The following is a 14,440-nucleotide window of genomic DNA, read 5'->3' as shown; positions in this document are numbered from 1 at the left end:
GGTTGGTTTGATTCTGACCTCAGAATCAAAACGTGGACCCCAGGTTTTGATTCACAATAAAGACATGTAGCCCCATCATCTTTCTATTCCAAAGTCAGCTGTCCTCACCCAGACAACTGAGGACAGGGAGAGAGTGGACAAAAAGGGCTCTGAGCCACCCATACGGTGGAAATGGCTGGGCCACCTTATCCCTGAGGCTGAGGGCTCAGTTTGAGGATTCCCATGTAGCACAGCCTGGTTTAAGGAGGAGAGAAAAGACCAAAACATGGTGTCCACTTGATATGTTTATAAGGGTGGAATAAACTCCCTGAAACCCAAATCATAATTCAAATAACTAATATATATGGATGGAGTGCTTTTCTGATCCAAGCATCATGCTATGAAATGTATATTTCAGTCCTGGCAAAGACTTAATGAAGCAGGCACTATTAGCCTCATTTTAAACATAAGGGTCCAAGGCCCAGAGAGGTTGAATAACTAGTCCAGCCTCACGCAGCAGTTAAAGGAGAGCTTCTCCTTAAAACTTGGAGTTTTCCTTTCTACTCTGAACATTAACAGAAATGTGTTTACATTTTCTGGCTAACCAAGCCAGATTTTGGCTTTGCTCCAAGGCAGCTAATGTCCCACCTGAGAAGTAGCTTTGTTTAAACAGTGGAGAAAATAATTCCTAACTCATTTATTTACTTCTAATTTTACACTTCAAGGGCTGTTTATTTTCACAACACAAGCACTATAAACACACACTGTCATCGATGAAGCACGTTTGTGAGGTGCCCCTGGGCTGCAAGTTGAGTTAGAGACAGGACATGTCATCACTGGTAGTACCTTCATCATTGGATGGTAACCTCTCTCCTGAGTTGCTTGCTTTTCAAGTGCTCCCAAGTATTGTCCTGCCAACCCTCTCCTGGAATGAGGCCGAAAGGAAAGTCCTTAGCACTGGAAGAATACGCTGGATACTGTCTGTTCTGGGTGGTTCATCCTTTCAGTCCTTCAACACACACTGGATGTTGTTAATTTCACCATGGACCCTATGCACTGGTGACGCGAAAAGTGTTGAGATCTGATCTCCGCCTTAGAGGAGGCTGGCAGAGAGAGCCAGTAGACACGCCACTGTTGTATGCATGGGATGCGTTAGCAGCTGCGGTAATAAGGGAAGAAGTGGTTGCAAAACAGGTGACATCTGTCGGCCAGGCACAGTGGCTCACACCTGTAATCCCAGCACTTTGGGATGCCGAGGCAGGTGGATCACTTGAGGCCCAGAGTTCTAGACCAGCCTGGGCAACATGGCGAAACCCCATTTCTATTAAAAGTACCAAAATTAGTCATGCATGGTGGCACATACCTGTAATCCCAGCTACTCCAGTGGCTGAAGCACAAGAATCACTTGAACTCGGGAGGCTAAGGTTGCAGTGAGCCAAGATCGCACTACTGCACTTCAGCCTGGGCGACAGAGTGAGAGTCTGCCTCAAAAAAAAAAGGTGACATCTGAGCCGAATCTTGAAGGCTAAAAATTCTAAATCTAGAAAAAGCGTTGCTGGTAGAAGGAAGCCACAATGCAATACCATGATCTGGAAAGCCCAGGGTGCAAGTAGAGGTGTGGCTTGAGACTTTGCAGGGTTTCTGGACAGTGCGGGTGGGTGACGTGCTGGGTGACAGGCAGGAAGGGTAGGCTGGGGCCAGTTTGTGAAAGCCTTGGGGACTGGAACTAGACAACCTGGACCCTAATAATTCCCAGCTTCAACCTTCACAGACGACAGGGAACTAAGTCAAGACTAACTGTGAAGCAGGGTCCCAAGTATTGATGTTAGGGACAAGGAGTGCCAAAGTTTCTACGCAGTTTCCTCTTTTAGTAAAAAAAGGTTGGGGGGGGGCTCAGAACAACAGACACTGGAGTCTGTTTGAGGGGGAAGGTAGGAGGAGGGAGAGGAGCAGAAAAGATAGGGTACTGGGTTTAATAGCTGGGTGATGAAGTCATCTGCACAACAAGCTCCCATGACACAAGTTTACCTATGTAACAAACCTTCTCTTGTGCCCCTGAACCTAAAATAAAAGTTAAAAAAAGAAGAAACGGGAAAAAGAAAATAAAAGGGGCTCACATATCCCTTATTACTAAAATACTATCCTAGATGATTTCCAGACTAGAGAGAGGAAAGAGTGGAGTTCCCCTTTTGTGAGCAGGGAATTGTGTTGAGCTTACAACTCATCAGGCACATGAGTCTCAGGGGTGAAAAAGCACAGCTGGCTCGGAAGGCTAAATTCATTATTTCACTAATGAGGCTGACTCCTGAGGTGGCGAAGGAAGAGGATGGTCAGGCTGTGAGTATATGGGCTGATTGGAGAAGCAGAGAAGAAGCCACAGACCCCACCCAGAAAACAGGATGGGCAGGTAGACCACCAGAACCTCCATTTCTTAAAGCCCCAATGGACAGCTGGAAATTACTTGCCCCTGAAAAAAAATAATAAATTCCAAATTATCATTTCAATGGCTCCTCACATAAATACCAAAGAATCAGAAAAGCTGATGCCTCATGTTGCTCCCGGAATCTAAGCAATGGTATCTTTCAGTTATCGGATTTTATTTCTTTGCAGCATTACATTTTATACATATTTATTCATGCAGAACAGAAGCGCTGCGTTATTGAGGCTGCCATGGGAGCGGAGGAAAAGCTGTTATACATAAGAATGCACTGCATTTACATTGTCGCACTTTGCCACAATTGAACCATATGCAACTGGTTTTTTAAAATAATAATAATAAAAACCTCTGGTTTGCATTTAATTTGCTGACTTTTTTTCTTTCTTACTCCTGAATTTTCATACGCCATAGAAATGTGAAAGGGGCGTCATGTCAAAATCCTTGAAGATACAGAGGGTTGGGGGCTGGCAAAAGACAGCTTTAGTGGGGAGGGTTTGGGGGCCCACAGCAAGTTTATAACTATTTCTTTTTTTTAACAGATGCAGTTAACTGAACTGCAAAACATTCATCTTCCAATTTAATAACTCATTCTCCCTGCATGGAGACAGGGGTATTATAGTGCGGGATATTGCTTTTCGGGCTTTTGAGTGTCAATGATGAATCCCCATCTTCTAATAAAATACATTTTCATAGTAATTGAAATAATAATTTTTTTTCCTCTTCATTTTCCCAGGTACTTAAATAGGAGCTTTCGACTTCTTTCCCTTTCTACTATTCTAACCTTATTTTCTTTTAACTGAAGTTCCTAAGGCTTTTGAGCTGCACAAGTCAGGGCTTCTGGCATCTGTGTTCTGGGGGCCTACACACTTTCCCCAAGGCCACAGCTGCTGCGGGATGGGCTCCACACACACAGAGCTAGTTAGGAAGACCAAGATGTCAAGACCTGGAATGTTTTTTGCTGGGTTTTTCACTTCCATTTGCTTAGCAAACTGACTGCCCCTAGAGCTAGGGACAAATGGGTTAACCAGCCAGCTGAGGGAAGCCAGAGGAACAGGGAGGGGCCCCAATCCTACAAATCCTGAAGTTTACACACTAGGGGAACTCTGAAATCTCCCCAACACCTCCAAGGTCAAGATCTGGGACTCCCCCCTACACCCTGACCAATGTTCCACATGTACCCATCAAGCTGCAAGTAATCTCTCCAGGAATTAAAATGAGTATCAGTATCTTAAGGACAGCATGAATTTCTCAAGCAGGCAATGATGATGTTACAATGAGTATAGTATGTTTAATCCACAGCTCAATTCACAGGGTTACTTTGTTCTATTGTTTGTTTATTTTTGAGACAGTCTCACTCTGTCGCCCAGGCTGGAGTGCAGTGACGCAATCACGGCTCACTGCAGCTTTGAACACCTGGGCTTGAGCGATCCTCCCACCTCAGCCCCCCTGAGTAGCTGGGACTACAAGTCTGTGCCATGAAGCCCAGCTAATTTTTTATTTTATTTTTTAATTTTTTGTACAGATAGTATCTCAGCATGTTGCCCAGGCTGGTCTCTTGGCTTCAAGCAATCCTCCTTGCCTTGAGCTCCCAAAGTACTGGGGTTACAGGTATGAGCCACTGTGCCTGGCCAGCAGGGTTACTTTAAATGCTATCTTGGTGAACTTAACTTGAATGGAAAAATATAAAGTTGTCTCCTAAGACATCTTTTCATCGCGTCCTTTCCTCCATGGCTGACAATGAAGACAAAGAAGAAAAATGTAACTAAGACTGCAATGGGTTTAAAAACACCAATACAGGTGCAGTCTTGCCAATAACTGTACCAGCTTCGGGAGATTCTCCAGCCCCTTTCTCTTTATACTCACCCAGGGAAGAATGATTTTGGTGAGAACTTACTCAGTTTAGGCTGTAATTTAACTTCACCTATAAGAATACTCTCTTTTCTATGTCTAATCTTCCCTGATCTAGTAAAAATACCCTGGAAGTCAGGAATCAAAATGTAGGCTGGGCATAGTGGCTCACACCTGTAATCCCAGCACTTTGGGAGGCCCAGGCGGGCGGATAACTTGATGTCAGGAGTTCGAGACCAGCCTGGCCAATATGGGGAAACCCCATCTCTACTAAAAATACAAAAATTAGTTGGGTGTGGTGGCGCATGCCTGTAGTCCCAGCTACTCAGGAGGCTGAGGCAGGAGAATCACTTGAACCCAGGAGGCAGAAGTTGCAGTGAGCCCAGATCGTGCCACTGCACTCCAGCCTGGGTGACAGAGCAAGAGTCTGTCTCAAAAACAAAAATTTTTAAGTTTTAGTTAGAAAATCAAAGTAGCTAAGAGTAAACAGTCAGGAAAACTTAAAATCGTTGAAGGCAATGCTTTTGTCATTTACAGCATTGGAAAGAATACTTTTCTGCCTCTTCATTTTTCCAGGTACTGAACAAAAGACTCTAAGTTTCTTTCCCTTTCCCTTGTCCTAACAGGAAAGGTACACGTGGCCCCAACAAGTCCCAGAGAGCAGGCTCCACTGCACAGGGCTGCAGCCAGCATCCTCAGCACCTTTGTGCAAACTGCAAAAAAGGGTCCTGCCTCTTGACCTGATTCATCCCTAGGCCAGGAGGCATGGCTTGGCAAGGGGGACAGGGGCTGGATTTTAGTCACTCTCTTGCCCGAGGTCCACTGTGTAGTACACGCATGACTTAACTCTACTGACAGTAGATGGTAGAGTTAAAAAGACCCAGGTCCAAATCCTGACTCCATCATTTTCTAGCTGTGTTGCCTTAAGCTACTTGATTTCATACATATGTCATACTTATAAGAATGTTATAGGCCAGTGAGCAGATAAACAAAATATGGTGTATATATACCACGGGATACTACCCAGCCATGGAAAGGAATGAAGTAATGTCTTTCACAGCAACTTGGATGGAGCTAAAGGCCATTATTCTAAGTGAAATAACTCAGGAATGGAAAACCAAATATCATATGTTTTCATTTATAAGTGGGAGCTAAACTATGAGGATGCAAAGGCATAAGAGTGATATAATGGATTTTGGGGACTTGCCGGGGGAGGTTGGGAGTGAGGGATAAAAGACTACATACTGGGTACAGCGTACACCACTCGGGTGACAGGTGCACTAAAATCCCAGAAATCAGGCCGGGTGCGGTGGCTCGCGCCTGTAATTCCAGCCCTTTGGGAGGCCGAGGCAGGTGGATCAGGTCAGGAGATCAACACCATCCTGGTCAACATAGTGAAACCCATCTCTACTAAAAATACAAAAATTAGCTGGGCATGGTGGCATGTGCCTGTAGTCCTAGCTACTCAGGAGGCTGAAGCAGGAGAATAGCTTGAACCCGGGAGTTGGAGGTTGCAGTGAGCCAAGATCGCACCACTGCACTCCAGCCCAGCAACAGAGTGAGACTTCATCTCAAAAATTAAAAAAACAAAAATCCCAGAAATCACTGCTAAAGAACTTATCCGTGTAACCAAAAACCACCTGTACCCCAAATCCTATTTAAATAAAAATAAAAATGAAAAAAAAGAATGTTATGGGGACTAATTATGATGATATATGTAAATCGCTTAGTACAGGACGAGGAGCTAAATCTGTAGTGACTATTACTATTCCAGAGAGGTCTTCCGAGGTCCTTTAGTGCCCATGGGCAGAAATGAATCTACATTTCCTACAGCAGTGATGGGGGTACAAAATGTGGGCCCAAGCCTGGAGGGGAACTGTCTTTAGGACAGAACTGCTGTCAGAGAGAAACCAGTAGGTTGCTTGACGTTGGCTTCTAGACAGAGGCTGGACTTTTGCTCCTGCTTTCTGGGGTCACCTATCCCAGCTCTTCCTGCTTCTCTTTCCACCCAGCCCCGACCCCTCACACCCCAGGGCCTAGCAGCATTTCAATGGATTAAAGGATCCTGCTTTACCTGACTTTGGGATTGGGGGTCAGGGGTAGCAACAGGAAGTATTTCTTTTATTTTCCTGGGTTGAGCAGGAAAGAAGTCCAAGTGCATCTGCAGAGGATCCTCCAGAACGTTCCCTTTCCACCTTCATCTAGGGCCATCTTTGATCCTGAGAATCTTGAGATGAAGGTTGTTCCAGAACAAAACCCCTTCTCTGGCAGAGGCCCCAAGGGCTTCTCTGGATAGGTGAGAAGTAGCCATTCAGAGCCTGAAGATCTACTGTTTGAAAAGACCTATGTCTCATTCAACTTTTTCTCAACAGACTTTACTTTTTAGAGCAGTTTTTGGTACCCAGCAGAACTGAGCAGAAGCTGCAGAAAGTTCCCACATACACCCCTGACTCCTCCCATTCCCCCGCTCCCCACCACTCACTATCAACATCCCCCACCAGAGGGGTGCATTTGTTACAACTGATGAACCTACATTGACACGTCATTTTCACCCAACGCCCATAGTTTACATTAGGTTACACTCTTGGTGTTGTACATTCTATGGGTTTAGATAAATGTATAATGATGAGTCTCCACCATTGTAATATCATACAGAGCAATTTCACTGTCTAAAAATCCTCTGTGCTCCACCTAGTCATCCCCTCCCTCACTCTTGACCCCTGGCGACCGCTGATCTTTTAGTATCTCCACAGTTTTGCCTTTTTGAGAATGTTGTATAATTAGGATCCTACCACATGTAACCTTTTTAAATTGGCTTCTTTCACTTAGTAGTATGCATTTAAGATTTCTCTGTGTCTTTTCATGGCTTGATAGCTCATCGCTTTTCAGTGCTGAATAATATTTCATTGCAAGGATGTGCCACAGTGCATTTAACCATTCATTGACATCTTGGTTGCTTCCAAGTTTTAGCAATTGTGAATAAACATCTGTGTGCAGGTTTTTGTATGAAACCTGGATTTGTTCCAGGCTGGCTAGTGCAGGTTTTGTGTCTTGAAACCTAAGTTTTCAAGTCCTTTAGGTAAATATCAAGGAGCATGACTGCTGAATTGTATGGTAAGAGTATCCTTAGTTTTGTGAGAAACTGCCAAACTGTCTTTAAAAGCAGATATCTCATCTTGCATTCCCACCAGCAATGAATGAGAGTTCCTGGGGCTCAACATCCTCACCAGCATTTAATGTTGTCAGTGTTCTGGATTTGGGCCATTCCAATAGGTGTGTAGTGGTATGTCATTGTTGTTTTAATTTGCAATTCCTTAGTGACATATCATGAGTACCTTTTCATATGCTTCTTTGGGACCTGTATATCTTCTTTGTGAAGTGTCTATTCAGATCTTTTGCCCATTTTTTAATTGGGTTATTCATTTTCCTATGGTTGTGTTTGCAGAGTTCTTTGTATGTTTCAGATTCCAGTCCTTTATCAAGTCTGTCTTTCTCCATGGGTATTTTCTCCCAGTCTGTGGCCCCATTCAATTTTGTTCCCTCTTCCTGTGTGTCTAGCAGATTCACAGCTCCTTATGAAAGAGGTGCCAAAAACAAGAGCAGCTGTGGGGGAGCGTGGCTTCCTGGGGAAAGTCCATGAGCCTGTGACCACCTTTCACTTTGAACCCACATTTGTTTATTCTTTAAACAGTTGCACTGTGCCCGGCACTAAGTCCTGAGGATGCATCTGTGAAGGAAAGAGTCAAAGCCCCAAGTCTTGTGGAGATCACTTTCTGGTAGGGGAGACATACACAACAATAAATAAACAAACATAGAGACATATAGGGAAAAACATACACAAGTATACTGTACAGCAATCTGGAACCCAGTCCAGCGTAAGAGCAAGAAAAGGGAGACAAGAGGCCCTGGCACAGGGGACATTTACAACATGAATAGAATGGCAGGTGGGCTTCACTGAGAAAGGGATATTTAAGCAAAGTGGATGAAGATGGAGCCAAGAAGGCAGAGAAAGAAGGCAGAGGGGCCAGCCAGTACAAAGGCCACGAGGCAGGGGAGTGCCTGGTGTGTTTGAGGAACTGCAAGGAGGCCAGTGTGGCTGGAATGAGTAGCATGGAGGAGAAAGATGTAGGATGATTTGGGGGTGGTATATGCAGATCCTGTAGGGTCTGGTGGCTTTTGCTCAGAGAGAAATGAGGAGCCATGGAAGGATTTGAGTAGAGGAGCGAGATGACTTCACTTAGGTTTGAACACTACTTCTCTGGCTACCATGTTGAAAACAGGCTGCCCAGGATGCCCAAATGGAAGGAAGGAGGCCAGTGTAATTATCGAGGTAGGAGATGACAGAGGAGGTGAAGTCGGTGAGACATGGTCAGATGTCAAGCCAATGGGATTTCCTGCTAGATTCGATATGGGGGTGAGAGAAAGAGGAATCCCAGATGATGCCAAAATTTTTGACCTGAACCACTGGAAGGATGGAGTTGTCATTAGCTGAGATGGATAGGAGCAGGTTTAGGGGTCAGGGGGACATGTTTTGTTTACACTGTTTGACATCCTGCTGGAGAAGTCAGGCACACAGATGTTGGGCAGATGGGTTTAGAGTTCAGGGTTATTTGTGTATATGAAATTAGGCTGAGTTCTGTGGGGAATAAAACGGAAAAATAAAACCCAATTCCTCCCACCCCTACCTCTACCCAGGACTTACTTGCGGGGAGTTGGAGAGAATGCAGGCAGGCAGCACACACACCAGGCACACCCAGAGGAAAGCAGCTTTTCTGAGACTCCCTGGAGGCTTGAAAGCAGGCGAACAAATCCAGGCTACCAAAAATCACACTAAAGAGACAATCACAAAGACAAATCCCCAAACACCTTGATTGCTCACTGCTAAAAAGCAGTAAGAAGAGAAAACCAGGGAGGTAGGTGTCTTCCCTTCTCCAGCAGCAAGAGCATAGACATTTCCTACTTGCAAAGATGATCACAATGGCTCCTCATGGTCTGTCTGTCTTCCCTCTCCACTGACAAGGCAGCTAAACAGAGGGGGACCCACCCCCAATGTCTGGGGCAGTGGCTTCAACTCTGTCCGCAGTCACTTATCAAGCAGCCAAATTTACCCTGGACTCCTGCCAGCCAGTCTGGGCTAGGTCCTGTTACCTATGGTCTCTGCATGCACTGAGGTGTCTGTTTAAAAGGTGATCTGTAACTATGGGATCATCACCTATTGGACCAGTATCAGGCCAAATGTCTAATATTGGTAACCCAGGTCCCAGGGTTAACGTGCCAGATGTGGTCCTCACCCTGAAATCCAGTCAACTGCCCAAGCAAGAGCCGAGTTTTCACATTCAACATCCCTGAGTCTCTCTTGTTGAAGTGGCAGATGGTGAATTTCATGCAATGACGTGAGCAAAGGCCCCTCTATTTCCAGCTTGGAACTCAGAATCTGCGGAGAAGCTGCTAGTCTGCATTCTGTGCACTGAATGCTGCAACTCTTGGGGTGGGGTTGGAGGAGGGGTCGGGCTTGCTTCCAAGAAGGCTGGAGCCAGGATGGGGAAGGGCAGTGAACTGGCCTTTGTCCAGGGTTCCCCAGCATGGAAAGGGGGAACCAGGGCAATTTGAGAAGCTGGACCAGGTGTGGAGGACAAGATCTGCCTTCTGCAACCTGAAAATCTAGTGCTTTAATAAGTTGGTGTGCTAAGGAGACCTCCGTGAGACGGGCAGAACGGCACAAAGGCTGGGGGGTTATTGACACGACGTCTTTGCAAGCTCGAATCTGAGAAAGAGTAAACTTGAGTTATGAAGCGGGCCCGATTAATGAAAATGTGCATGGTAACAGCCCATCCTCAATGATCTCCACCCAGCACTTTGGCACCTTCTGACCCAAATATGTTGACGGAGTCTAATGTCCTACATCCAGCTTTTTCACCTCCAAAGATAGAAAAAGATTTATAACACAATAATAACTTTCAGGAATCTCAGCCCACTCCGGGATGGCTCTCTTAGGTCCTCAAGAGAAAGGGCAGATTTTAAGATAATATTAGGGGTCTGGAATTACCTACTCGAGGTGCTTCCCCAGAAATGGGATTTGAGGCCTCATCTCCTGCACCCTTTCCCCTCTTCATTCCTATCACACAGATTTACTTGCAATTTCTTCAACCCGCCTCTATGCTCCTGCCTTTCATTTGCACAGCTGGGGTACAAAGTTCTCCTTCCTGGGGTCCCCTTCCCCATCTCCCAGCCGGACCAGCTCCTCCACTTCCACTAGGGCAAACTCACACATCACCACCTTTTGAAAGCTTTGCATTCAAGCTGTATTTTAATAACATTCATTGCTTTTTTTCTTATAAAATTCATGTTCCGTGAAGAAAAATAAGGCGCTTATAAAAAAAAAAAAAAAAAGAAGAAAACAAAAATCACTCATCATTTTGACATGTTTTTTTTTTCTGTATGTTTATATGTATTTTAATTGGGAGCATACTGTACATACTGTTTTGTGATTTGTTTTTCCCCCCACCCCCGCCCCCACCTGAGGCTATATAGTTAAGCACAAAAGAGGCAGTTTAGTATAGTGGTTATGTGTGGGTGGCCTCTGGAGTCAGACTGTCTGGGTTCAAATCCTGGTGGCACCACTACAATACTGAGACCTAGGCAAGTTACTGAATCTGTTTCCGTGTTTAGAACAGTGTGGTTTACAGCATATTTTAATCTGTAATTTTGTTTTCTCTCTTTCTCACCGGACTGAGAGTTCCTTGAGGTCAGAGAGTGGCTGTTGTTCATCTCTCTGTCCTCAGCGTCTTGCTGGGTACATAACAGGCATCCCCAAAATGTTAAATGCTTGAAAAGACCCCGGAGAATGATACTCAGAGAAAAGGACCAGATGAAAGTTCCTGAACCACAGGACCCAAGATTGGCCTACGTGGCCTTGTGTCTTACATATATTAGCTAACGCAGGTCAATAATTAAGTTTTCTTAGGCTTCCATTTCTTCATTTGTCAAATGGAGACGCCAGGGTGACTGTGAGGCAACCAAGACGATGTCGTGGACCTGCTCTGAAAACTAAAATTTGGCAAGTGAAGTTATTTACTGATTTCCTGGGGCTTGTCTCTGGCTCTGAAGGGGACAGGCCTGGAGTCGATGATGCCCCGGGTTTGGGAGAGAATAGAGTGGGCGCAGCGCTGGCGCGGCCGGCTGGGGGCTGCGCGCTCTCCCGGCAGCACCGCCCGGCACCGGGCCACACCTCGGGGCGCGTGTCCTGAGTGGGAGCTGTGGGCTTGGGGTGCCCGAGCTGGGACAGCCGGGGTGCGCCCTGCGCTCATTCTTGGCTGGAGTTCGAGCCCGGGGTGCGGGGCCCTCTAGGCGCCGCCGCTCGCGCCCCGGGAAGTGGCCGCCGATCTCCTTCCCGCGTGGCCCGTCTTCCGCCCACCAGATCCGGTGGGGAGATTCCTCTCCCCTTTCCTGTGGGATCCGGGCGGCGGGAGGTGGCTGGAACGGAGTCTTCCTTTGCCTCCTCCTCCCGGGCAGCATCCGAAGCTTTTCTGAGCAGGATGGGGCGGGGGCGGGGGGCCGCGTGCGCCCGGGCGGAGGGAATTCCTTCCCCGGCGGCGGCTGCACCGGCACCGGCAGCAGCGCCTTGCCTTTTTTAGCTCTTCCCCGAGGCTCCTTCTTGCGGCGCGGCCGGGGGGCGGCGGCGCGCTCCACCTCGCGGCGGGGAAAGTGCGGCCCCCGCCCGGCGCCCGGGAGGCGCAGGTGAAGCGCGCAGCCAGGCCCTGGGTCCTGCTGCCGCCGCCGCCGCCGCCGCCACCACTACCGCCACCGCCACCGTCACCGCCCGTGGGTGGGCAGCGGGAGACGCCGCAGGGGGACCCGGGGTGATTCCCATCCGCCCGCCGCTCTTCCTGGGCTGCCCTGAGCAAGGAGTTGTTTTGCCATTTTCGCAAAAACACCTTCCCTCTCCCTCCCCGCCGCCCCCCAGGCTGTTTCAGAAATGGCATTGAGTCAGACCTGAGTCACAGGAGAACGTGGGCCCCCAGCCCCGTCCAGCACTGGTTCTTTCTTCCCCGGGCCGCCCCAGCCCTTCTGTCTACCCCGACCCCGCAACCAGGGCTCCGCGTCTGTCCCCGCAGGTCCCCGCCTGGTGACCTACCCCTTGGCCCCGCCGCCTGCCCCCTCACGCTACCTGCCCCGTACCCCTGCCCCCTGGTGGCTGTGAAGGGGCCTCATCAGGGTCCGGCACCACCGTCCTGCCCTGGGTCCCCTGCCTCGACCTTCCCACACAGATGGTGCGCGCTCGGGGTCAGTTCACCAGCCTGGCGCTCGGCGGTGCCCGGCGGCCCCCGTGGTGGTTTACTGTGGTACGCACTACCCGCTAGGACTTGGTCACCTACTTCCACCTCTGGCTACCTATTTTCTCACCCCTTCCACCCTTTCCTGAGCTCTCTGCCGAGAAGGTGCTACACAACTCTATTTTTAGTCCTAACAAGCTGCCTGGCGGAGCAGTTCCATCTGCAGCGCTCAGAGCCCTTTACAAATGCTAATGAATGGAAGCCGCTTCCTCCGAGTCACTTCGATTCCTACTGCTCCTCCTCACCCCTCCCCCACACTTTCTCCTGGAGGAAATTGAGGCATGGGGTTAGGGTATGCGGATGGGATCCAGCTGGGAGAGAACCCCTTGTCTGCTGTGGCCTATTGGTGGTTCTATCTTCACCAGAGCCTTCTCACTCCTCTTAAGTCAGTGCTGGGTCCTGGGTTAGGTTCAGAGACGACACAGTCCCTGTCCTCAAAGAGCTGAAGAGGTGAGCCTAGAAGCATACCATCACAATACAAATAGGTGGCCCAACAGAGCTGTTTCTGCCCATAATGTCATAAGGGCACAGAACTCTCCCCTGGGCAGGGGAGGGAAGGGGCTTGTCCTGTGTTTGTCCTGTTTATAATCAAGTAAGGCGTCCTAGGTGACATCTGAGCTGAGACTATAATTGAAATTGGAATTAATCACGCAAAAAGCAGGGGGCCTGAGGGCAGTTTATGAACAAAAGCGCGAGGTTCAGAAAAAAGCAGTATGAAGTTGGAGGTGAAGATGTTCTGTGTGCCCAGGAGGGAGGGGGGGTTGGAGAGGATCTGGTCAGACTGGAGTTTTAAGTAGATCATTCTGGTGGCTGTGAGGAGGGTAGGCTTGATGGGTTAGGAAGCCCTTACAGTAGTCGGGGCAAGAGATGATAAAAGTCCAGACCAGACGTCGTGGAGAAGTGTCTTGGAGAGGACAGTGTACATTTGAGAAACATTTGACAGTTCCTTAACTGGAGATCCAGAGTGACACATCCTTCTTTTCTCCTGTAGCATGCTGTTAGGCAGGCCTAACATCTCCCTAGTCCTTCAGCCAGGGTATCACCGCGTAGATGGAACTCTTTTTTCTTTTGTGCTGGACACTTGGTACTCCTGGAGGGCAGAGACCCACCCTCTGTCTCTGCCATGGCAACTACCACCGATGCACACAGTGCCTGTCTGAGCTTATGAATGAATGTGCGTTGAACAGATCAGAGCAATGAGAAGGGGTGGGGAGTACTCTTCTGGTATCTGAGGTGTATAGAGCTAGAAGGATGCAGGGAGGCAGGACCGTAACCACTGTTCATCTTCATCAAAAGCCCTGTGCGCACTTCAGCCAGAAACTAACCCTCCCTCCACGCCCTTCACCATAAATCAGAAAATGCTGCCAACTATCTATGACTGAGGCTTCAGAAGCTGTAGGAAGCCTCCTTACCAGTTTCAGGCCCTGCTTTCCAACCAAAAAATTACAGTGTCATTTTTTGAACACCTGAATTGTGTTCCAGTTGGAGCCAGCTGTGCAGAAGATGGGCTTGGATAATGGCCCTTAGGACACACAGAGAGGAAGGGAGCATGAGGGACTCTCCTGCATTCAGCAGCTTTGTCTACTGGGGCAGTAGGAATGTGGGGTCTTTGTGCATCTCCTTCTCCATGCTGTTATTATTGTGCCTGGACATTTTCACAGCCGTCTTTCACTGCCAACAGCATCCAGGGTCATCTTTCCAGTATTAAATCCCAGTCTGTTATGACAATAAAGGAAGAGGTTACTGTAATCCCAGCACTTTGGGAGGCTGAGGTGGGCGGATCACGAGGTCAGGAGATGGAGAACATCCTGGCTAACATGGTGAAACCCGTCTCTACTAAAAA

General features: G+C 48.0%; 1 protein-coding gene across 1 annotated transcript in view; it reads left to right on the top strand.

The window, feature by feature from the left end:
• The window catches only part of PEBP4 (phosphatidylethanolamine binding protein 4), a 213,488-nt gene that overhangs the window by 50,230 nt on the left and 148,818 nt on the right, over positions 1-14,440 (top strand). The gene's annotated exons all lie outside the window — the stretch shown is intronic.

Source organism: Rhinopithecus roxellana, chromosome 9 (assembly GCF_007565055.1).
Source record: "Rhinopithecus roxellana isolate Shanxi Qingling chromosome 9, ASM756505v1, whole genome shotgun sequence".
Lineage (NCBI taxonomy): Eukaryota > Metazoa > Chordata > Mammalia > Primates > Cercopithecidae > Rhinopithecus > Rhinopithecus roxellana.
Note: the sequence above shows the minus strand (reverse complement) of the source record. Positions and strands in the feature narration are given on the sequence as shown.